Below are 23,296 nucleotides of genomic sequence, written 5' to 3' on the forward strand. Positions count from 1 at the left end.
ATTTATTTTGACAAGAATAAAAATAAGAAGAATCAGTCAGCAATTTAGAATTGTATTTTTTGGTCCTAATCCTTGAATATGTGAAAGAAAGTCTTAAGTTTCCATGGAAAATGTTCTATTAACAAAGAGCAGAAAAATAATTTTAAAAAGGAAATAAATAATATCCCATGCAATAGACTTTTCAGCTATTAGAAGATGAAAAAATATTGCTGTCAAGTAACTAAAATAAGCATTAAATTTTGTAATAGTCTGAAATATAGTAAATTTCACTACAATATCAAAATGCACTCAGGTACATGAAATACATGACACAAAGGACATCCACAATCACATTAGAAAGACATTTCAATTTATATTCACAGTAATAAAATTTCCTTTTCATGTACTTTATACAGAAGTTAGATATATGGAACTACTTTCCTCTTATGCAGCTTGGCACAAGCCCTTCCCAAGAGTGAGAAAAATAGAGTAAAAGAAGGTATTAGGAAGCAATGTTTATAGTTCTTCTAAGAAGCTTTTTCATCTTTAACGTAGTGATACTTCATCATCAGAGCAGGAGGCAGATACAAATTCATAACAACTTTCTTTCTCTTAAATAAATGAGAATAATCAATACTGTAGTATAGTAACAACACTCTTTCCATTCTTGACCTTTTATGTCCCGTAATGGAGATTATAGTACAAACCATAAAAATATCCATCAGATTTGGCTGCTTTTCCTAGCCTTTGAAATTTGCTTTTCTGACAGGAAGGTGGATAAGTATTTCACCTGGCAATGACATACTAAAAAGAAATCACAGCAAGCTTCCACACTGATATTTCTGTAGCAATATCATCCATGCTTGTATCTTCTTGAGTAATGGCTTGTCACGGAAAAAGTGATGTTAATTAGGACATGATGTAAACAGCCCATTTTTTGCCCATTCCTAGCCATCGCTACCTTGGATAAATATCTGCATTGTTCATAGCACTTAAATATATGTCTGTCTACTGACTTAAAGTTACTTTAATAGATTTACTGCCAACTAACATACCTGGATTTTACTTATTTTAATTATCAACTTCAAAACCAAACTATCACTAACTAATTAAATGCCATGTTTTCAGCCAGTCCGTAAATTTCTTTATTTATAGCCAGATGATGATTATACCAGAAGACATCAGCAGCTTTCACAATTCCAAATTCCTTTAGATCAGTTGCAGCACATAAATGAAGGAGATAATTTCCGGGGTCTAGATAGCCTGAGTAGAAGTAGTCACGATTTATTTAAAATGGAGAGCAGGTTTTACCTTAAGCAATATCTTGTTAGACTAATGTGCTTACACTGAATGTTATACATTTATGTTCATATGTTACATGCTCTATCAGATACATATTCTTAGGATCAAAGCTATTCTGTAACACAATATAAAATACAGTGAATAAAAATTTAATTCCAAACCATCATTTCTTCCATCACTATTTTGCATTTGTACTTTCATGATGGTCTAGTCAAAGCACAAAAACTCACACAGCATTTAATAAAAGATGCAAAATCAGCATATTAGACTTGAGGCACAGAAATCATAATATTTAGTAAAAGCATTGCTAAGCATCATTTATGCAATTTTTTTCCACTCAAATATTCTAAATTCAAGTCATCTTGTACTTAATAGTAAATTACATTGCGAAGCAGGTGGGATGAGTGTAAATATACATGTTACATCCAGTATAAAGTAGCTAAGGCAAATTCATGAAGGCATACAAGGACAAGAAAACTTTGAGTCAAGACCTAGATATGCATTAATCTACCATCATTATATATGCTTTCCTTCTAGGTGAAGCAGGTTATCCTACCTTAAATATAAAGTGGACTCAGGTCTACACTTTCAAAGCTGTTATAAACTAAACAGTACTTGACAGTTGAGAATTTACTGATCCTAATTTTACAAACATCATACGGATAGGATCCAAGAGGACAAAGGTACTATAACCTGCTATGAGAATGCAAAGGGGAACAAACAAAAAGTGTCAGCTTCATTTTAAGAAAATTAAAAATTCCTTACTCTACTGAATAAAAAAAGCTGCAAATTTTTTTTCTTCTTTTCTTTCTTGGCTTTGGATATTCAAGAATCACAAAGAAGAAAAGAAAAAAAGAAAAAATTAAACAAAAAGAAGAAAGTCATACTCATTTTTAAAATATCATTTTGAATTCAGTTTAATGATATTTATAATGACAGTTGCAATATGCATTTTCTATATTAGAGCCACCAGCACTTGCACCTACTGGTACACGCAGGCACCTGCATAGAGTATTTTCAGAAGAACATACACTTGATTTTGTCTGTTGCCTAAAAAGTGAGAAGACGAGACAGCAGTGACAATTCCATTAGAAGAACCAAAGTTCTTCATGTGAAAACCTATTCTTGTTCTTTAAATAACTTAAATACTTAAAAAAAAAAAAAAAAAAAAAAAAAAGGAACAGAAACATCCATTAAATGCTGTTGCTCATATCAAAGCCTGCTATACACAAGCTCATTTGTCAATCCCCATTCAGGGAGGTGGAAATGCAATTCAAGATGGAAGTGACAAAGCACAACATTTTCTTACACTCCTAAGAGTGGTGGCCAATACACTTGGACCAGCTTACTTCCATTTTTGACTGGCAAGGTTCTTTTCTATCTATAATTACTACTGGCAGCAGAAAGCTAACTCCTTCTATTCACTGCCTTTGGATAACCAATTCATTTTTTTCAAAACATTCAGACCATAAAACTGAATTCCAAGTATTCCACATTGTATTTTATGTTCACTGTTCATATGCATGGATGTTGTTCCAGAACAAAATACTGAAGTTTTGTGAAGTATCTATGGCTAATTCATAAGGCACTTAAAGAAAGAAGCTTTAGAAGGACTACTTTGTCCTTAGACCATCTTTTCCATCAAGTATTTTACAGCAAAACAACGCTACTATCATGTTAGTGTAAAGGAAGAAATTTAATGTGGGACATTAACATAGTCACTGTTACAACTATGCTTTGAAAATTTCAGCAGAAACCTATAAATATATACATTTATAGGAGCATTTTTTGGCCAGATATTTCCTTGAACTGAAATATTAGATACATAAAACACTAAGACAATACCAACAGCATACACATTATTATAGATTTAGAAACAGAGCTTAATCAGTGGTCCATTTAGTTCTGCATCCTGCCTTGAACAGTGGCAGTACCAAATGCTTTGGAGAAAAAAATGCTGCAAGTAAGAGAAGTCTGAGAAATCTGCGATCTGGTAAAACCCATCTCCATGGAAGGGTTCCTTGAACTGACTTCTAGCTCTTCCTATAGAATATAAAGAAGTCAAACTTTAATTATAGTAGGCTTTCGCATACAAATGGAATATATGTCGATTAAAAAAAATTTTGGAAAGCAGCAATTTACTTTGGAGTAATGTAATTTTATTTAATTGCTTCTAATTAAAGTTATTCTACAAATGTAAAACAAAAGTGTCTATTAATTCTCTGCATAAACTAAATTTAGATATCAACTGAGTAGCTTATTCACAGTATTTACTATAATTATTGCAATACTTTTGTAACTTTGATGTTTTAAAAGTTTGGGGACTTGATACCAAATAATGGTTTCTGCTGCATAAAGCAAAATAATCTTTCAAACTCCCAGTGCCTTTGTACTTTGAATGTGACTCACTAAATTTACATTTTGTGAAAGTACATGTAGGAGTAAAAGCACTTATGTATTATCAAGAAATATGACATTATAATCCCATGAAGTTACTACTTATAGAAAAAAATAAAACTGTTCCCATTCTCTTCCAAACCTAAGTGTAAAGTGAATACCTTCCATTAATTTTACCTTTTATTAACTTTATAAAGAAAAAGGACACTTAATATTTTCGCATATATTTTAAACTTCACTTTTAACAAAGTTTTAATATCGGCCAAGAAATATAAAAATTGGAAATATTTTTCAATGAAAGTTAACTCCTCTGAAAATAATTTTTGCATTTAAAACTACTCGTTGATTTGTTTCAAATCTGACAAAAAGACGTGGCCAAAGTCGGAGTGGAGAATTAAACAGAAAATGGGGAACACTCTGGAAACATCTGTATTTTATATATAGACCAACATAAGGCCAAAAAAGGCAATTTCCTTAATTTCTTCTCTTCATTTATCTTCTTTATCCTCTCTCCACATTTTTACTACCTACTTTCTCATGTGGTTCTTCAAATACCAACAGACCAACAAAGCAAATGCAATATAGAGTCAGTGTGCCATTTTCAGGTGAAATTTGCTAACTGAAAAGTAGTCATTACTAAATTCTACTTCTAAGACATTTTCTTCATGCAGATAAGACATTTTATTCTCCAGATTCTTTATTACTCAAAAGTTACAGTCTATCACAAGAGAGAGTTATGCCTGATTTATTTCACAAGGAGATTGCATTAACATATGGTTCAGCCACCCTATGTAGCTCACCCCACTAACACTTGAGCACATACGTCTAACAATAAACAGAGAATCGGCACGGGGGGAGCGGAATGCAGAAACATCAACCGCAGGTGGGTGTAAACTTAACTGTGAATCCCTCAACCACCAGTGTTCACAGCTAAACTGTGTAGGAGTGGTCTCAAGAGCAAAGAGGTTACTTTCGGTTTTCATGTGGGGTTTGGGTTTTTTCCCCCTCACCTGCTTACGAAGAGAGACTATAGCAGTGCCCTGGAGGAGTGCTGGAAATCAGGAAAACAACTGTAGTAAAAAGAATTGGGTTGTAAAAGTGAGTTTGATTAGAAAAACAGTCTTAAAAACCAGCCAATGCACAAAATGTCATAGACGGCTGGCTACAGGCTAAAAGCTTGGAAACTTTTTGGAAAGCTCCTATCAAGGAGCTCCATCTGGAAATCAGGAGCCAGACCAGGAAATAGCCATACACACAGGTCCTTTTCCTATATGAAGATACTTCTAGGATTTGACAAAGCCATGGAGTGTGGAAACTGAGATGCCTTTTGGTTTTTTTGTAAACTTTGGGTGGGGGAAGAAAGTACATTTCTGTTAGTTGGCAGTTTTGATGGCGTATTACCATTGGTTTCTTCAAAGAAACCAGTTAAAGAGCCTGCTGAAGAAGGCCACAAACAGCCGCCTTTGGGCATAGATGTATTGAAGAGAGATCTGTGCAGCACGCAGTCAAAAGTTTCACTATTTCAGCAACGTGGAATCTGTCAGTGAGACAGCATTTACCTCTACCTAATGAAATTCAAACCAAATTACTACCAAAGACCAGAGTGAGATAATTTATGCCATGGCAAATCAGTAATAATAAGTAAAAAAAAATACTGTAGTGATACAGTAGCACACAGTAAACTACTTTTCTCACAGCAATTTACTTCTTTGCATCACTGTATGGCACTGAATATATTCCTTCATTGAATGGATCACCATGTGAAGCAGACCATTACACGTTGTTTTACCCAAAACACACTAAGTCTAAAATCAGGCTGTTAATTAAGAAAATGTAGGGGGAAATACACTTTAATAAACAAATGGGTTACATGAATACAAAATGCAGAGGGGATATTTAAAAATTGGCCAAGATTACAAGCAGGAATAATGAGTTAAATTAGGAAAACAATTATTAATGTGTCTGGTTTGCATATCTGAAAACTAAAACCTTGAAAATGTACTGTTTCAAGGAAAATTCTGTAGTGCCAGGAAGATACTCCCAATGAAACTTAAAAGTTTTTTCTTAACTTCAGCAATTCACAAACAAGGCATCACTGAAATCTTGATCCCCTGGGCATCTTAGAGGCACTTTTGCAGCATTGATAACAGGCCATTTAATTCCCCCCAGTTGATTTCTAATTATGTTTTAATTCATGATATAACATAACCTTTCATTCTGAATGGCCTGTATTCTTAAGGAAATAGGATTTTATCTTCCTAAACTAAAAGTTTTTACAGTCAAGATTACTGGATTATGGTGTTCTTTCCGCTTGTTTACCATCTCCCTGAAACTATTCTACAATAAATCAAAGTATTTATTATTGAAACACTCTGGTTTGTCCATATCTGCTTATTCTTTTCAGCTGGCAATGGCTTGATTTTTGGAAATGTTTCATCTCTACAGCAAGAGTTGGTAAAGTTCCATGAATTACTATCTCAAGCCACATCAAAAGATCCTCTACACCAGGAACCTTGTCCTAAAACAGTCTTAAGAGTTTCAACATGGAACAATACTGAACAAACTCCTCATTCCACTGCATGTCACTAAACAGAGAAGGTACAGTTAACAGGAGCTCATTGTCCTTATTTGACTTCTCCTAGCTACAGATTGCTGCAGTACTTGACTGTCTTTCTACAGGACAGCTTCTTCTATTGTCAAACTAAAAAAACAAAGAAAAAAAACCAACAAACAACAAAAACCCCCCTCCAACCAAAAAAACCCCCCCCCAGAAACCTGCTGCTTTTTCATTATGATTCTTGTTCAATTTTCTACTGCATCAGGTGTAAGGATACTAGCCATCTATCTCCAAGATCTCTTGTGATCTTAAACACAACAGAATAAGAACTAGAATTAGAGTAGAACAAGGACTAGAATTAGGGTAGAACAAGACCTAGAATCAGGGTAGAACAAGAACTGGAGAAGAATACATTAAGGGAAGAATTAAGGTGAAATCGGAGTTGGAACAGAACAGAATTGGAGTAGAACAGAATTCCTCATCGGTGCACCTCCACCTGCAATGCAGCACACTCCTAGCTCTCCCTCTGTGATTCTGGCAGCAGCAGCAATCTGCCAAGCAGTGATCAGCTACACCTTGGGAAACTTACTCCTGCACTGAACCATGTTGTCGTTGGAGAAATGTTTCAGGATCCTCCCTGTTGCCTATGCTGGGAAAAGAGTAAAACATTGTGAAATGTTATTCTTTTGGTTCTTCAGCAAATGGAAGACTGAGTTTATGCTTCGTGCCCAGTAGATTTTCCTCTCATGTTTCAGTTTAATTTGTTTTGTTCTAAATGTCAGCAAAAGATAGAGTTAAGCAAGAAAAAATGACAAGAATTTTTCTCTGTGACATATAGCCCTGCCTGGATGGGACTGACAGGTGATATAACGCTCAGATTTTCCTTCTGACACACAGAGGTTAAAAAGCATTGTTTCACTGCAGTTTCACTTTCAATGCAAGTAAAAGAAATCAATTGCAATTTTTTCAGTTCATATTCTTTGAAGAAGCAGTACACATTGTTCATGCTAAAAGACATGCTGTTGTTCTTTAGTTTACTGATCTCATTATAAGCAAATATGATGGCAACCTCATTTTGTCTGCCACAAAGCAAACAGCATAATCAGTTTTCAACATCTAGCCAAAACTTTTCTGGTTATGATTTGAGTTTAAACTTATACAGGATGATCATTACCATAAACAATCCGCAAAATGTCCAGAAAACAAAACTCCCCCTTGTAATCTACCATTATAAAACCCCAAAGAAATAAACATAGTCATTTCAGCTTTACTTTTACATTGCTTTCAAGGATTTTGAAAGACCAGATGAAAAGTATTCCTTCCAAATAAACTAAGTATTTTAAACAAACCAAAGAATCCCTCCAGATATTTTTCTTTCAAGCATACGTTAGTTAATCTCTCTGAATAAAGAAAACTTAAAGGTAGATAAATAGCATCTTTGAGGATGAAGAATTAGGGAAGGGCTCTAAGCATTACAAAATTATACTCATGTTTCATTTCAATTGATTTTGTCTACCCAATCATTTAAAAAAAAAAAAAAAAAAAAAAAGCTTGACTTTCTTCTTCAGGAAAGAGAACAAAATATTATTTTAAAGCATGATATAACAATTTCAGTTTAATAATACATACGTAAATACTAAATGTGTAGATAATGGGATCTGTATGAAAAATTTAAAAAGCATTGCTCATCATCATTAAAGATAATCAGCATATTCTGCTGAAGATTCAATTAAAAAGCAATATTCTAAATTTATTACTCAGTTGTAAATATCAATTCAGTTTGCATGCAAAACAATATAAATCTGCAGTAAACAGCTAAATCATTCTGGAAGAGAAATTTCACCTATACACCAACCCCAACAGCAACTGAGAAAATAAACAACAGAAAAGCCACAACACTTTGATACTTCTCTAGAATCAAGATTATGTGGTACAAAATATCATGCCTTCACAAACCGATTTAACGGATAAAAGTTTATGATAACCAAGAGGCACAATGAAAAAAAATATACTTATTTGGTTATCAAATGTTGTAAATTGTTGCTTAAAAATTATGTAAATTTTTTATGCCATATGGGAGATGGGAAGGGTCTGTCAAACCACAATACTGGTGAAAATTTCCTAATCAAGCTTGACAGATAACCAAATAAACAGATTGACAGATAGACAGAAATTGCATACGCCTCATTTCCTATTGAAAAAAAAACCAGACTAAAAATAAGGTCTTACTGATAATTATCACTACATCTATTATAGTGACTATTATAGCACCCACAAACTTCAACATGACGTGCATTTGACAGAAAAACAATGAAACCGGAGAGCGTATCACCCTAGAGGGCATGGGAAACCCAAAGGGAGATGAATCACATAAGACCATCTATCTCCCCTACCTTTATTACCTCAGTAATGTCTTACAGGTGTCCTGACTGTGCTGCAGCGGAGAGTTTCAACAGCGTAAATAAGCTTGCGGGGGAGAGTTACCTCACCTGGTAAAGTGAATAAAGGAAGAAAGTCCAAAGATGGCGACAGCAGGGCAACGAATGAAGACAGGCTTTTAAAAAATGAAGAAGTTGGTTCTGGCTTTTCAAACCCAAGCCTAGCAGCTGCTCCAGAACCCCAGCCATGGGGGAACAGCCAGCTTTGGCAAAGTTGGGGAAAGTTGTCCCAGGAAGCCTCTGCACAGCAGCAAGCTGTGGAAACATAGAGCTCCACAGCCTGCAAGACAGGACTAGCGCTTCCAGATCCAAGTGGTGCCCTAAGTGGTAACAGACTTGATTTTAATGTTTTCCTCTCCTCTCCCATAAGTTCCTGTTCATTATTTTCCTATTTTCTATTTGGCATATAGGAACAGTATAATACCAAGTTTGAACTAAATTTCTCCATGACCATAAAAATATTTTTGATTAAACAGATGTCAGCAAAATTTTATGGAGTGAAAATTGAGTAACAGATGGTGAGGTCTGTGGAGTTCAAAGAGACTGTATTTTATTAAAAAGGAAATTTGAGGAAAAGAAGTATTTTGCTGGAAATATTGATGCAGTGTTTAAGCAAATGTAAAAATATTCTTACTTGATAGAAAACAGTAAGTTAAAAAAAAAAAAGAAGAAGAAGAAGAGGTATTCATGCCATAAACCTCAGACCACTGAAAAAGGTATTTTATTCTGCTTTCTTTTTACTGAATACAGCTTTTCATCCATGACATAAAGGTTCTCAAAGAAAAATAATACACATCTTGGAGGAGGAAAAAAAGCCAACTACTAAACCAAAAATAACAATGACCTTGATTAAGGGTCCTGGACAAAATACATCTTTTATGTGACACATAAGCTATCGTGAAAGCAAGTTTAGGAATACTCAGCCACGGGATAATAAGTAGTTATCCCAAACAACATTATAAGTCATAAACAAAATTGCAAATAATGGTACATGCCCTGTAAGAAATGAGACTGAGGAGGATAACTCCTGAGTGCCATTAATGTATCAGCTCTTTTCCAGCTTTACCACTTAAAATGGTAGAAAACCCTTGCCACCCGCGGAATATAGACAGAGAGTCAATGAAATGAAAAGAATGGCATAAATATGATCATTAAGGCTCTCAAGTCTTTTTTTCTAGGTGATATTTTTAACATTTTATTACATCATTGGGAAAAAAATTTAAAAGGCAAGTAGTTTCACATTCATGACCAGGCTCATTCTGCATCAAAGAGAAAGCTACAGTGCCCTGCGGAATAGCAGTCAGTGAGCTACTTTAGACACCCATGAGGAAAGACTTGGAGAAATCTTAACCATGTGGAAGAGTGTTACCTGTTCTCTAAATAAGTCTTCTGCACACAGGGCAGTTCACAGCTAGGAGACAGCCTACGATACCTGCGCGATATTGATATTTTCACTGGAGGCACAGAAGCAGGAAGAAGTCACAGTTGAGGCACTCGCACAGAGAAGAGCTGACAGAGCCACGCTCCCACCTGCAAGCTGTACCAGCCAGTGCAGCAGAGCCCGCATCAACACAACACAACTCAGCTTCATCCAACAGAGGACACTGCTTACCTCCCCTCCCAAAAGCTGGCTGGAAGCTAATTCTGACTCTGATCCGCTCCTGGTCTGGCAAAACTCAGAGTTTTGGTACTGTCTTGAACTACTTTTAAGTACACACTGACATTACCAGTAGTAAAATGATCACGAACACATTATTAGACAGATATTTTTGATCTTGCATCTTAATTTCTCACATCTTAATTTCAGTGACATCTTCCACCACATACTTCAGCTGTGCTGTCTGGATTCCCAGTGTGTATAGACTTACAGAGACGTGGAAGCTGCTGTATCGTCATACTTTAGAAATGCCACTTATTTTTCAGAAAGCGGTGCGATAAACTGAAAACCCCCAGACTGTGAAACCGGAACCAGTACTTTCAGTTAATGAGCAGTAATACATATGGTTTATGAACTAAGATAATGTCATGCCAGTGGTTTTAGACCTTGACACCAGCACCACAAGAAATACACATTTTGCTACAAACACTGTATTTTACCAGTGAAATATAGTACACACATTCAGCCTATGTTTGACAGAGTGATAAAAGAATCAACTAATTCAAACCTATACAAAGCAAAATATCCTCCTCAAGATCTATACTTCAGGGTTTTGTACAGGTACAACCTATTCAGAGGCAATGTTTAGCTTTACAAGTCATCCATCATTCCTTCCTCTGTACTGATTCACTTATCAGTCACATCCAGGTATCTTACGCTTGTTCAGAGAGACCAAATGAAAACATGAAAAAGTTCTAGGATTCACGTTACTACCAAAGTAATTTAGGTCATGTTTAGTACAGCCCTCCAGCCTTCCCGAGGAAAAGAAGAAGTGTTTGGATAACTGATCGGATTCAAGCATCCCGAAAGCACATACATGTTTAAAATATTTTCGCAGTGCTTTTAGACCTAACACCTCTGTATTTAAACAAGCACAAAAAAGAAACATTGGGCGGGTGGTGGTGTTAATTACTCCTATTTACAGGTTTCTTTTAGCAGTTTTCCATATTGGTTGAAATTGAAGTTGTATCTTATTTTCAGTGATTCGAAAATCAAGGCAAGTGACAGAAAATCATCAAATAAATGAGAGACTACCTTTCTAGAGATATAAAAGAAAACGCAGCTTACACATCTCAGGCACCATCTTCTAGAGCTATTCTTTATCTTCTGAAGGCAAACATGACGATCAATCTACAAAAATCCTGAAATAATTACGTAAATACCTCCTCTTTATCTTCAGCTGTTCAAGGATTCTATAGCTTTCAAAAGAACTCTTAAACACAGGACATTTTGGGTTTTTAAGTACTCAGTGTTAATGTCACAAAAATATCACTCCAAATGTTAAAGAGGGATTTCAAAAACTTGACCCAAGCTGATAACCTTGGTTAAGATTTTAATTTCTGGATATTTAAGATATAAAATGGCTGGGGACTTATAAAGAGGAGAAATCAGTTTTACAGCAGGGAGAAGGATACTATTTTAAGTTGTGATAAAATTATCAAATATAAATGCCCCAAGTTCATGTTCCGGGGTGTTCACTGTGTATTTTTTAAAGGAAGGCCCATAGTTGTGCAAGTTAACTATAATATTAGAGTTGGGCTGATGGCGCAAGGAATGATTATCAGTTACATGAAATCTATATTTAAGCTCTACACAAGAGGCAGCTTAGTATTCAGAAGTATCCTAAGGAAGGTCTCAGTCTCATCAGTGCTGATGCTGAAGGAAGGATTCATAATTCTTTCATTTGAATCTGTCAGCTGTGCCTCTGTATTAACCTATTCAACCCTGTGTTTTGGGTATTAACAGCCAAGAAAATACTTTACCTAGTGCAACTAACAGTCCTCTGGCATTGTGCTAGGGTACAGCCAAAGCAGACTAGAGTACTTCAAGGAGTGGACCTGAGTGAGTACACAAGGGCAGGGGATTCATATTTTAAAAAACCCAACTTCATAATTAGCTTTTATCTCACGGGGAGAAAGCTGCTATATAGGAGAAAAAGAAGAATGAAATTCATTTTAAAGATCAATGTATCATAGCACCTCTCTAAATTTTGAAAGTAGAAAACACACATTGCCAAATTTGGCTGTCATCTTTTTTCCCAGCTTTGGAGTAAGAAGTGTTAACTCCCATCCTTCCTCATTTTCTGACATGCTTTAAGATTCAGTGTGAATGTGGGAAAGGAAATTATTTGACTTCTTCAAGAGAAGGAAAAGGTAACTGTGAAGGTCATGTCTGGAGAGAGATGACTTCTCCGTATTCAATGTCACTGTTACAGGGCCTTGGTCCAATTTGTCAGGGCCAAACCTGACAACTACCAGTGCGTTTTATTGTGAAATGACAAAAGGAAAAAGTATGCTTTGTACAATCTTACGAAACCTTCCTTTTTTTCTGCAGTGAAAGGCAGAAAAAGCCCATCTAAAAATACAAGATCATTTTCAAATGGGTTAAGAAAGAAGGAAATTTGTATCAATATGCGTAACACTCTGAAAATTGAATGAACTTACTTAGAAATGAAAAGAACTTGTTAAAAGCATCATTTTAAGGACACCTGAATGGCTAATTGTTGCCACATTGCAACTAGAAGTTTCTGAAGAGCTGCCTACTGAACACTTTCACTGACAACTTATTGTTTAGATGAAATATCATGTCCACCCTGTACAACATCTGTACTGGAGAGGATAATACACTGAAAAGATACTATTCTCAGTCCATAATAATAATTTTAAAATTATGCGGGAGTTAAATCAGTCAATTGTTAGAGTTCAGTGTGGAAAAACTTTTGAATAATAAAAACCAAAAATTACTTTTTTTTCTAGCTTATACCAATACTATACATATTACTGAGTGTATAGTAGTATCTTTGATGAGAATTTATGCCATTTAGAACTACTGGTGTAACTACACTGGTGCTAACAGAAGTGAGCAACTACGCCATTAGGCAGGACTCCATTATCTGGCTACAGAAATTTAGGGCAGATCCCAGCTATTTTCAAAGACATTGCTGTACAGTTCTGTTGGTTTTGTGTTTGTTTTTTTTTAATTTACAGGACACTGCTTTGTGCATTGGGGATGTCAGTGGATTTCTGAAAGTAGTACAATGTTTGTGGTACTGCTCATTACCATTGCTGACACTCTGCAAGACACACGTCACAAGGAGACAAGAAGGAAAATGTCTCACCAAATGCAGCTTCGCATTAAATGCCTTCTTTAACAGAAGCTGAAAAACACCACACACTGTTCAAGATGATAATTTAAAAAAGAAACCAAACAGTTAAGGTCTGCCTGATTAATTGCTCTACTTAGCTAATTTGATAAGCTCTCAGTCAGTTTGCCATGCCTCCTTCATTGGCTTGATCTACTTTGTAAATTAATCTAATTATGAGCACCTGCAATCAAAAGCCCCATCTCTGCAGAAGCTATACGACTCTTATTTATACATAGCACTTTTTAAAAGGTCAATTAAAAAAAAATCATCTTGCCACAGGAAGCGTTTCTGGGATACAAGGCAGACATACAACAAGGGTCATATTCAGTAAATATAGGAACCACTCCCTGCGCTCTCTAATGTTTCATTCCCACTCTATTCAGTAATATAGACTGCATTCTTCAAGAGAATTCTAATAAAAATTACATTACAGCAGACAAAAGATGACAAATGATTCAAAGTAATTGCAATCCCCAAACCATATTAATCAAATAAGCCATACATCAGAAGGTGAATAATAATGCCAGGTTCAATTTAGAGTACCATGGGGATCTGAAAATAAACTGGGGACTTTACAGAGGAAGCTCAGTATTTTTATACCACATTAGAAGCATATCAACTGCTAAAACTATTAAAAAAGAAGTTCAGCATCACCTATAGTGGCCATATTTTAGATCATAAAAGCTTAACTGTATATTTATGAGTCTAGATGTATGACTCACTCTTGATTCACAACTGATAAGCAATCCATTTGTATTTGTACCAGTTCTTCATACAGGACAGAATTCTTTGCAAACATAGTACAAATACAAAAGTTGCACTGTGGCAATTTCGAAAGTATGAACTGTAAACTGATTTTCTTTTTTAAAACTAGTTGTGCTGATAGCTTTAAATGATCTGACTGGTATTTTATCCTAATTTTTTCCTATGAATATAAATTAGAAACAAAAGGAAACAATTTTATCTGACAATGCGGATTTTTTTACTTGACTTGTAAGTCCTTTCACAAAATATTTTCTGTGCAGAATTTTCAATACTCTGTTTTAATTATTGTTTTCTCCCTCTCAAAATCATTAAAGAAAGACTGGACAACGTAAAATAAATTTTTCCATCAAAATGAGAAAAGTTGTAGTTCAGTTTATCTGGGGTTTTCTGCTAGCCTTGATAAAATGTGTTTAAAAAAAATTAGACTGACAATAATACTGTCAGACTTGCTTAACTCAAAAATTATTTGCATTAGTAAAATTTAACTATAAGCCCTTGAAATTACAATGGTTTCTTGTATTTGTTGTAAAATATATTTTTGCTAAGCAATGCCAAGCTCTGGGCCTTATGCAGTAATTATGTAACAAAAAATTATGAACCCCTGCTTTAGAGAACATCTACAAAGCTTGCAGTACATTACTACTAGATGGACTCTAAAATGAAAGACACTTTTATCATACCTCAGACCACAAAATATTTGTCCAATATTTTAAAACTGAAAATATAAGAAAGAGAAATTATTAATAGAGCCATTAACTGTCTGGGGCTTCCAGATTAATTAAATTGGCAGAGTCAGTGCTAAGATCCTCACAGCCTTTCCAAACCTCCAGCAAGCACCAGCAAAATAGAAGAACTGCTCCAAATATCACTATGTTGCACAGGAGACTATGGAAAAAACTCATTCATTACATGGAAAAGTTGCTAGAATAAGGAAAAAGGGTATAAAACAAAACAAAAAGTGGAAATATACACACTCCGGCATTAAAAGACCTGACAGATGCTAAGCTTTTGTTCTTGCATTAAGTCTTAGTCCAGAGTGATGAGTAATGAAATGTCATATGCAACTGAGCAAGGGCTTGTCCTTGGTCACGATCTGCAAAGATGCACATAAACCTTTACCGTTGGCTGTTTAAGACCCTGCAAGCCAAACTATTCCCATGGGTAAGTGTGCTTATTAAGAAGCCGCTGAATATGCTAGGATTAAACATTTTTATTCAGGAAGCAGCAGTACATTTATGAATGTGACTGGACTCTCAGAAATACTAAGAAGAAGCTTAACTGAACGTGTCTATTGATTACCATGACAGCTTAATAAGGCAGATTTTCAATGGCTGACTGAACTGAAGTGAACTAGGGAAGAAGATTAAAAGACTGTGTCCCTTAAAGCCTTGACCACTCCTCTGACATCTCTAATCCCATCAGCTAGGGAAAGCAGTTTATTAACTTCTGGTCTCAGAGACAGAGGTCAATGAGTAGCACAGACATCCTTTGGCAGGTAAGGGAGAACTTACAAGGTAGGAGAAAAAAAAATAAAGAAAAAAAATAAAGAGGGGTGGAACCATATGAGGATTCAAGCTACCTCCAGTAAAAAGCGAGAGGAAAAATAATTGAAAGTATGTATCAGTAAACCCAGAAATACAGAAGGTGTTTTCTACTTAACAGCTCAAAAAAGAACAGAACATGGTTGGAAACCATTTGATAAATGTGAGGCTTAATTCCAAAAGCTGGTTTATTTTCATGTCATATCCATAATAAAAGTGGTAATTTGCTAATATTTGGACGAGAAGGGGAACAGAAAAATGTGTGCTGCTTTGGATGAGCACAGGGGCTTATTTTGCCTATACAAAATGAGTTTATGAAATATTTTTAACTGAGTTATTTTAAGAAGTGCCAAAGAGTTGGCAGCCATGGAGAATTACTTAGCATAGATAAAGAGCCTGAAGACATGGAGCCTGGACAAAATAGGATTCACTAGACCCCAAGCTGGGCCTTTTGTGTTACTGTTTGCATCTTCTTGTTATTTGGGGACCAGTCATGAACTACGATGCCACTGCATTACTTAAACTACAAAAATGTCCCTGTCCTGCACTGTCTACAATTTCTAACATAACCACTGAAACTTTGAGGCCATTATCAGATTCTTCACAGATTTTTAAAACTAATTTTGCACTGGAGTTGTACAAAACCGGAGATTTGTCAGTAATTCAGTACAAAAGATAAAGACTAAAGTTATGTCCGTGTGTTTATGATCAATTCAAACGACAGACTGACAAAATAACATAATATCCCCTGGAATGATAATGTGCATAACTTAACAAGATGAAATAAAGCTTACCATGAACATAGCACACAGCGTGATGCAATCTTTGTGCCACAGCATGCAAGCCCTAATAAAAATAAAGAACAAATAGTTTCAACTTTGGGAATATAAATTGTGACTAGATACAATGAATGTAAAATCAGAGCAAAAAGCAGTCCAACTATGTAAAAGCATTTGGTTTCATTTAGCTCCAAACGGTTTTACTGCACAATTAATAAAATTAACCTCGTCTCTTCTGTATTCCTCCCTAATTGCAAACTTAAAAGTGAGTCTTTAAAAAAAATACCTAACACACCTTCCAATGTAACTGAAGCATTAAAAATCATCTACTTAAAAAAAAAAAAGTAAAAGCTATCACACTTGTTGCCATTTGTAATTATTCTGTAGTAGCACTGACGTCTGTAAGAATTAAATAGAACTGATAACCTTAATTTTTCCTAGAATCAAATATTTTGAAGGGGAAAAAAGTCTAGTAAATAATTATAAGCATGAATCAGGGTATATGAAAGTTTTACTCAGTTACTTTTGGAGGAGATGAAAACAAGCATCTCTTCCAAGAATTATATCAAGACAAAAATCTAGGTATCTCTCTGGTTCACAAATCTAACTAGAGGATTACTAAATTTTCAACAAAGAACCTATTTAAAAACCTTCTGGAGATGATTTTAAGTAAGCAGAGACATAATATGGTGTATCATATTTGCCAAGACACAACTTGATAAGCATACAGTCTTGTTAAACATACCATCTTACCACTAGTCACATAATTGTTGCACTAAGCTGTGAGATTTATACAGTTACATAGCAATGGCAGCTTTCTAAGGGTTTCAGAATAGATACATTCCATATCAATTTCTCTTTCAACTCTTCAAAGCACTATTGGAACATGACATGACACACCAACCGAATGTACGTTATGCTATTAACAGCCAAAAAGCAATTCTTTGAATCTGTGAGTTTCACTGTAAACGCTGCACACCTGTTCAGGTCAGAAATTAAAAGGATGATACAACTTATTCCAGAGTCAAGGCTAAGTTAGGTAGGTGACACATCATAAATGAAATTGAAATTGGGCCAAGAAAAAGGCTAACCCACTTGACAGAAGTGCCATGGGATCCAATTACTACAAGTGATCAAGATATCTTGCTTTCATCCTATGCCAACAGAATTACTTGCAGTAGTTCCAAGTCAAACACCTTGCTCCACCACCCAGGCTACCAACACCATTTTCCACTTTTATTCCGCAGACTTCCCATCATGGAACTACAGGAAAATGGCTGAAAACTAGAGCTCTATCATTGTGAACTGCGTGCACAATACTGGAGCTAAGCAAAAGCAGTCCATCTTCTCCATAAACTAGCAGTGGAATCTGTGCATCAGATACTATTCCAGGCAATCTGCAGTAACTCCAAGAATCAAACTAACTGCAAACAGGATAACATATTAGGGGAAAATATCTGAACGCAATAGCTTTAAAGTACAGCAAACCAAAACAACTTTAACAGCAGAGATTATACTGATGCAAAGTAAATTAAATGAGTAAGAAGGGGGACTCCCAGCTCAGAACTCAAAGCAGCACAGGTAGAGTCATCGTGATGGCAATACTTAGCTCTGTTTTGTCCACACCACAGTTCCCAATGCTTACTATTTGAGGCTTAGGTTGCAAAAAGTGTCTTTCTGCCTAACAGTACAGGTATGTCATGAATCCTCCTGCCTCCATTTGCCTCATCAGTAAAGTACTTCTACTTCCATGAGGCTGGTTTTGAGTATAAATTCAGAAGATAAAAGTGCTCAAATACTAAGGTGATAGATTCAAATAAACGTCTAATCAATGTTCTCCATATTATTTCTCTGACTGTATAAAGACTTAACGTTTTCAGAGTGGGAAAGATAGGCCAGGGTTATAAAACTGTAAGTCCCAGAGTAATCAATGCTAGCTTTAAAGTGTGTTGTTGCTTTGATCAGGGATTATTTAAGGCTCCATCAGATCAATATTTCTTTATGCTTTCGCCTGGCATTCCCAGAGTTTTAGAAAATTACAGTTGTTAAAGGTACTATATATTGCTGTAAAATTCCCTGTAAAGGAGTTTGATCTGAGAAAGCCAGTCACTCATGAAAAAAAAATAGATTCTCACAAAATTTATTGTTAAATAAAAACCTTTGTGCTTCATTTGTTTCCGTAAATAGTTTCAACACTTGCTGGAGCAGAAATTCAGTATGCCTGCACTCATTCATTTGCTACAGTTGGCTGAATATATGAATAACCATACAGAAATTGATAATAAAAAAAAATTGCTAGAGAGAAAAGTAGTTTATTGATTTTTGAAATTGTTGTTGATGAAGGAAAGGTTTCATCTTCCCAAGTCAAACTGAAGATTGAACTATAAAGAAACTGATATGAATTCCCATTTATTCAATAACCTAAAAATTTGGAAGAGTCACAGAGGTGGCAACAGCAGACTCTTCATCAACAAACCAGTTTATTATGAGAAAGAAAACAGATTCTGTTTGGGGAACAAGGGCACAAGAGAAATTTGATTAAGTATTAAAGGATTCTTCTAAAAGGGGAGGGGAGGGAAAGAAAAGGTTCTTTTGTCCCTCTTTCAATCAGCTCTGGGATGCTCATCTGTTGCCAAATGTCTTGAGAACTAATTTTCTAATATTTTATTTTAAAAACCCCAAAACACACAAATACTTCTCTTTATATTTTGGGCTGCTTAAGTGGCTTTACAATGTAAATCACAGCAGTTACAAGCTACTCCAGCCTACTCCAAGAACTGTACTCTGTACTCCTACCAGGTGTTTCCACACAACCACAATGCATCAATACTTCTTGCAAATGATGCAAGAGCAGAACGACAATGGCTCCAAGTTCAATGAACTAATCTGAGGATGATTAAAGACTGGTTGTAGATATGCAGAGATATATCAGTTGCAGACTCACTGATGCCAAGTGAAACCTGTAAAATATTGCGTGGTGCCTTCTTGTAAGACTCGGCACATGTGCTATGCATGCTTGTTCATCCACTATATCACCCCAGTCCTAACCTCATCTCAAAGCAGTATTTTCATCTTACTGTACTGCTCATATGGGGTTTCTTGTTTGGTTGTGTCTTGTTGGGTTTGGGTTTTAACCATTGATGAATGCTCAGGCAAACAAAGAAGGCCTGCAACTATTTTATCATCTCTTAAACTCACTTGTAATGTTGCTGTTAAACGCATTTTTTTAACAGTCTTGGAGATGATTTTGCAGCGCTAGAATTGTATCATTTATCCAGTATTCTATGGCAATTTAGGAATAGCAGTCAATAGGTTTATTTTTAGCAAGTGTACCTCATTCACACATTTTGTAGTGCTGCACAAGGATCACCGATCTATATGCGTGACTGCAGTGATAAGATCTGGCAACATTCTTTAATAACTGTTTAAACTGTTCTAGATGTGTGCTTCAAGCAACATAGAATTATTCCAACACCCAAAAAGAGCTTTTCCATTTGCAGTATTTTCCACTACTCAGTATGTGCACACTTGAAATCTGACAGTTAAGATTTTCCATTATTTCCTTTATTTGATTTACTTCTTTACAGCCAATGGACAAAGCATGTACACGTACTTCACAAACGATAGCTTAAATGTAGTTTGCAAAGTCTATACAATGAGAGATTCTTATTTTGATGCACAAATCCATGAGGATCAGGCCAAAAAATGTTGTCCATCATTACATATGTATATAAATATAGAGAATGATCTTTGTAAAGACAGAAACTTTAACAAAATTAGAAAGATGACAGCGGTATTTGGCATGATACTGAACAAACCCACTGTAGCTTAGACAGATTGAAGAGGCTTTGTATTTTTCAATTTACAACAAATTCCAGTCAGATATGTTCACTGCAGCATCACTGAATTTCTTTCTACTTTATCTCTAAATGTTCTAGAATGCTGCTGCTGTACAGTAACATCTCTTAAAATAAACAAAATAAATTAAATGTTAAAGTTATCATGGACGTAGATTCTGAATCAAGCATAATGCTTTTGTTAATATAGAAGGCACAGCTTTGGGTGAAGCAAGGATAAATAAAACAGTCAACTCTGTTAGGACTGCCTCTGGGAGGAAAGGCATCCTGCTGGCCAGTGCTTTCATCTTGTGCAGTGGAAGAGACCTCAAAACCCCACTCCATTTGGCTCTTCCATCCCAGGTCAATGCACGAATGAAACTCTAGACCAGGTAAAGCAACATGCCATTTTTCTAAAGTGGACACTCTAGCATATAATATATACAGTAGAAGGGCTGTAGCATTAGCAAAAAATCCATAATGAACTGGTCATCTGCAATTCAAGCTGGTAAAGAAATGAAATCGCAACATTTGCAAGTCAGGGAAGACAACAGGAAAGACAAACTACAGTGATACTTGGAAAATACATTCCCGTGGAAAGAGCAGAAATTACTTCAGTTTTTTAATTAAATGGTTATTGTGAGGCGCTTTGTCTTCCACCACAACTCCACTGCAATAGTGGGAGAGACCTCCACTGCACCTTCAATTGCTTCCACCTTCCATAAATGTAGTATTATTCCAAGTTTAGCTTACAATGTGAAATGCATCTCATCCTTCTCATAATTCGCCAGGATATCAGTATAAGTAATTATAGCATTACAAAACAAAACTGACAGCCTATGTGTTAGCTCAATATGTCAAAAAGACAGGCAGTAAAGCCTCTCAGTGGCTGTGGTACATCTACTGTCATCTCTCATCAAATGACGAACTGAAAAAGCAGCAAGTGACGGGTTTCCTTGTTCTATTATATGAGTCAAGGGCGTTCTTCTAGAGAAGTTCTTCTGTCTCTCAGACAAGACCTAGCTAGAAATGTGAGCTGGGAACATTGCCCCATAGCAGTCATATCTTTTCAAATGTGCAAAACCCGGTGCTTCCTTTATCAAAGTGACTGGCATTAAAATGAAGGTGAAATTCCAGGTGCCTTGAGCCGCTCTTGGAGCTAGAAAAGAGTTGCAGGCACCAAACAGACAATGCTGCTTCTCTTCCTGATCATGAAAGTTATAGATGCTTTAATTAAAATAATCCCATTCATTTTACTTCAAGATCTGACATCACGGATGCCCTCACAGATGCTTTATTTCATTAGTGACCTAAGTTGTTAGGAATGAGAAGACAGAAGAGCTGATTATAAAAGTGTTACTGTACAATGTCAAAAACACTTCTGGAAGCGACTATGCCTCAGTGTCACCAAAGAGTCTTGGTTGAGACTTCACGATACACTGAGTACTTCTTTGGGGATGTTTTCTCAATGGAAATGTTACTCTGGTGGAGCAAAGGGGAAAAAAGGGTTTGGGGTTGGGTTGTAGTTTTGGTTTGGGGCTTCTTTTCTTTATTTTTTTTCCTTGCCTTTATTTTAAAGATGCAGAGTTAGGATGATAAAAAAGGCATTCAACACCTAAGAAACAAATACTGACTTCAATCCACAATATATTTAAATACCAAGTATTTAATACAACGACTATGTGTTAATTTAAGGCAATAAATATGAATGGACAACTTTACCTGGAACGTACAATGGATCCAGATGAATTTGATGTTTAAGTTTCATCAGGTATAGTTATGCATTTAGTTGTTGACCTATATTGTACTTGGTATGGTTAGTAGTTTAAGATATTAATCTGTATTATCTATTTTATTCAAAGGCCATCTATTATAGATTTAAAACAGGAAAAAAAAAACCATAAGGGTCTTAAGCGGTATTCTTCTTTGTACCCCAGAAGTATTCAGTATTAAAATAAATAATAAAACTCGTATTCAAGATTTTAAGTGCTGGAATCAAAGCCATGTATTTTAAAAGACTCAAGGTGATGTCCAACCTTCATTTGCCTCAACGTTATTCATATGCCAAGAGGTTGAACTTTTGTTCTTCTGAAATGGTTTTGGTTATAAGAACATTTAGTAGCTCAAAAGGCATAGTACCATCTTTACCACAGACATATGATACATATTTTCTAAATATTCCATTTTATTACTAACGAATGGGTGTGGATTTGTAGCAGAACTTGAACAATTTCAAAGGACATAAAACAACTATGAGCCAGCTTATGTGCAAACACTTTCACTGTTTGTATTTACCAGCACTTCATAAATGGGAGTTATTACCAATTCCTTTAATAATTTGTCACTCTGATTCTAGAAGATTATCTGGGCTAGAAGAATGCTGGGATAATAACAACTATATGATATTATAGAGCTTTACAGCTGTATTCAACATAGACACTAGATTGTTTTCTCTGAGAGATCTGTTCAGTGACCCGGTAACATTTCTAGACAGTTTAAGGCTGTACGGTAAACACCCTATAAAAGCTAGTTCAAAAAGGAATGAGATTCACCTCTTCTACAGTCTCAAAAAATGTAATTCGTGTTTGAAAAATAGCTTTTTTTATTAGGAAAAAACCCCCCATATTTTCTTATTTCTGAAAGCACACCCGAGGACTAACAAAACGCTGCTTTTCAGGCATTCCCAGCTACAAATCACACATTTCTTCGGCACGTAAGGCTGCTTGGCTACTTACAGTGCTGCCCGTGTGTCGAGCTGGCGTTCAGCCAGCAAACAGCACAGTAGCCAGCTCCCGCATGGCTAACTGCACGCAAAAAGGGAATCAGATGGAGGAGCCGCATGTTGCTAGCTACTGCCATCTACCTCTGCTGCAAGGCCTCCTTACGCTGTGACAGCACGG

General features: G+C 35.7%; 1 protein-coding gene across 14 annotated transcripts in view; it reads right to left on the bottom strand.

The window, feature by feature from the left end:
* ATP2B2 (ATPase plasma membrane Ca2+ transporting 2) overlaps window positions 1-23,296 on the bottom strand; it is a 439,575-nt gene that overhangs the window by 311,319 nt on the left and 104,960 nt on the right. For 13 of the 14 annotated variants that reach the window (XM_049826157.1, XM_049826153.1, XM_049826151.1 and 10 more), the window contains exon 2: window positions 16,576-16,627. The exons of the other annotated variant lie outside the window; for it this stretch is intronic. The gene's annotated coding sequence lies outside the window, so the exon portion shown is untranslated. The remainder of the gene's footprint in view (window positions 1-16,575; window positions 16,628-23,296) is intronic. 14 annotated transcript variants of the gene reach the window in all.

Source organism: Accipiter gentilis, chromosome 23, assembly GCF_929443795.1.
Source record: "Accipiter gentilis chromosome 23, bAccGen1.1, whole genome shotgun sequence".
In the NCBI taxonomy this organism is placed as follows: Eukaryota; Metazoa; Chordata; class Aves; order Accipitriformes; family Accipitridae; genus Astur; species Astur gentilis.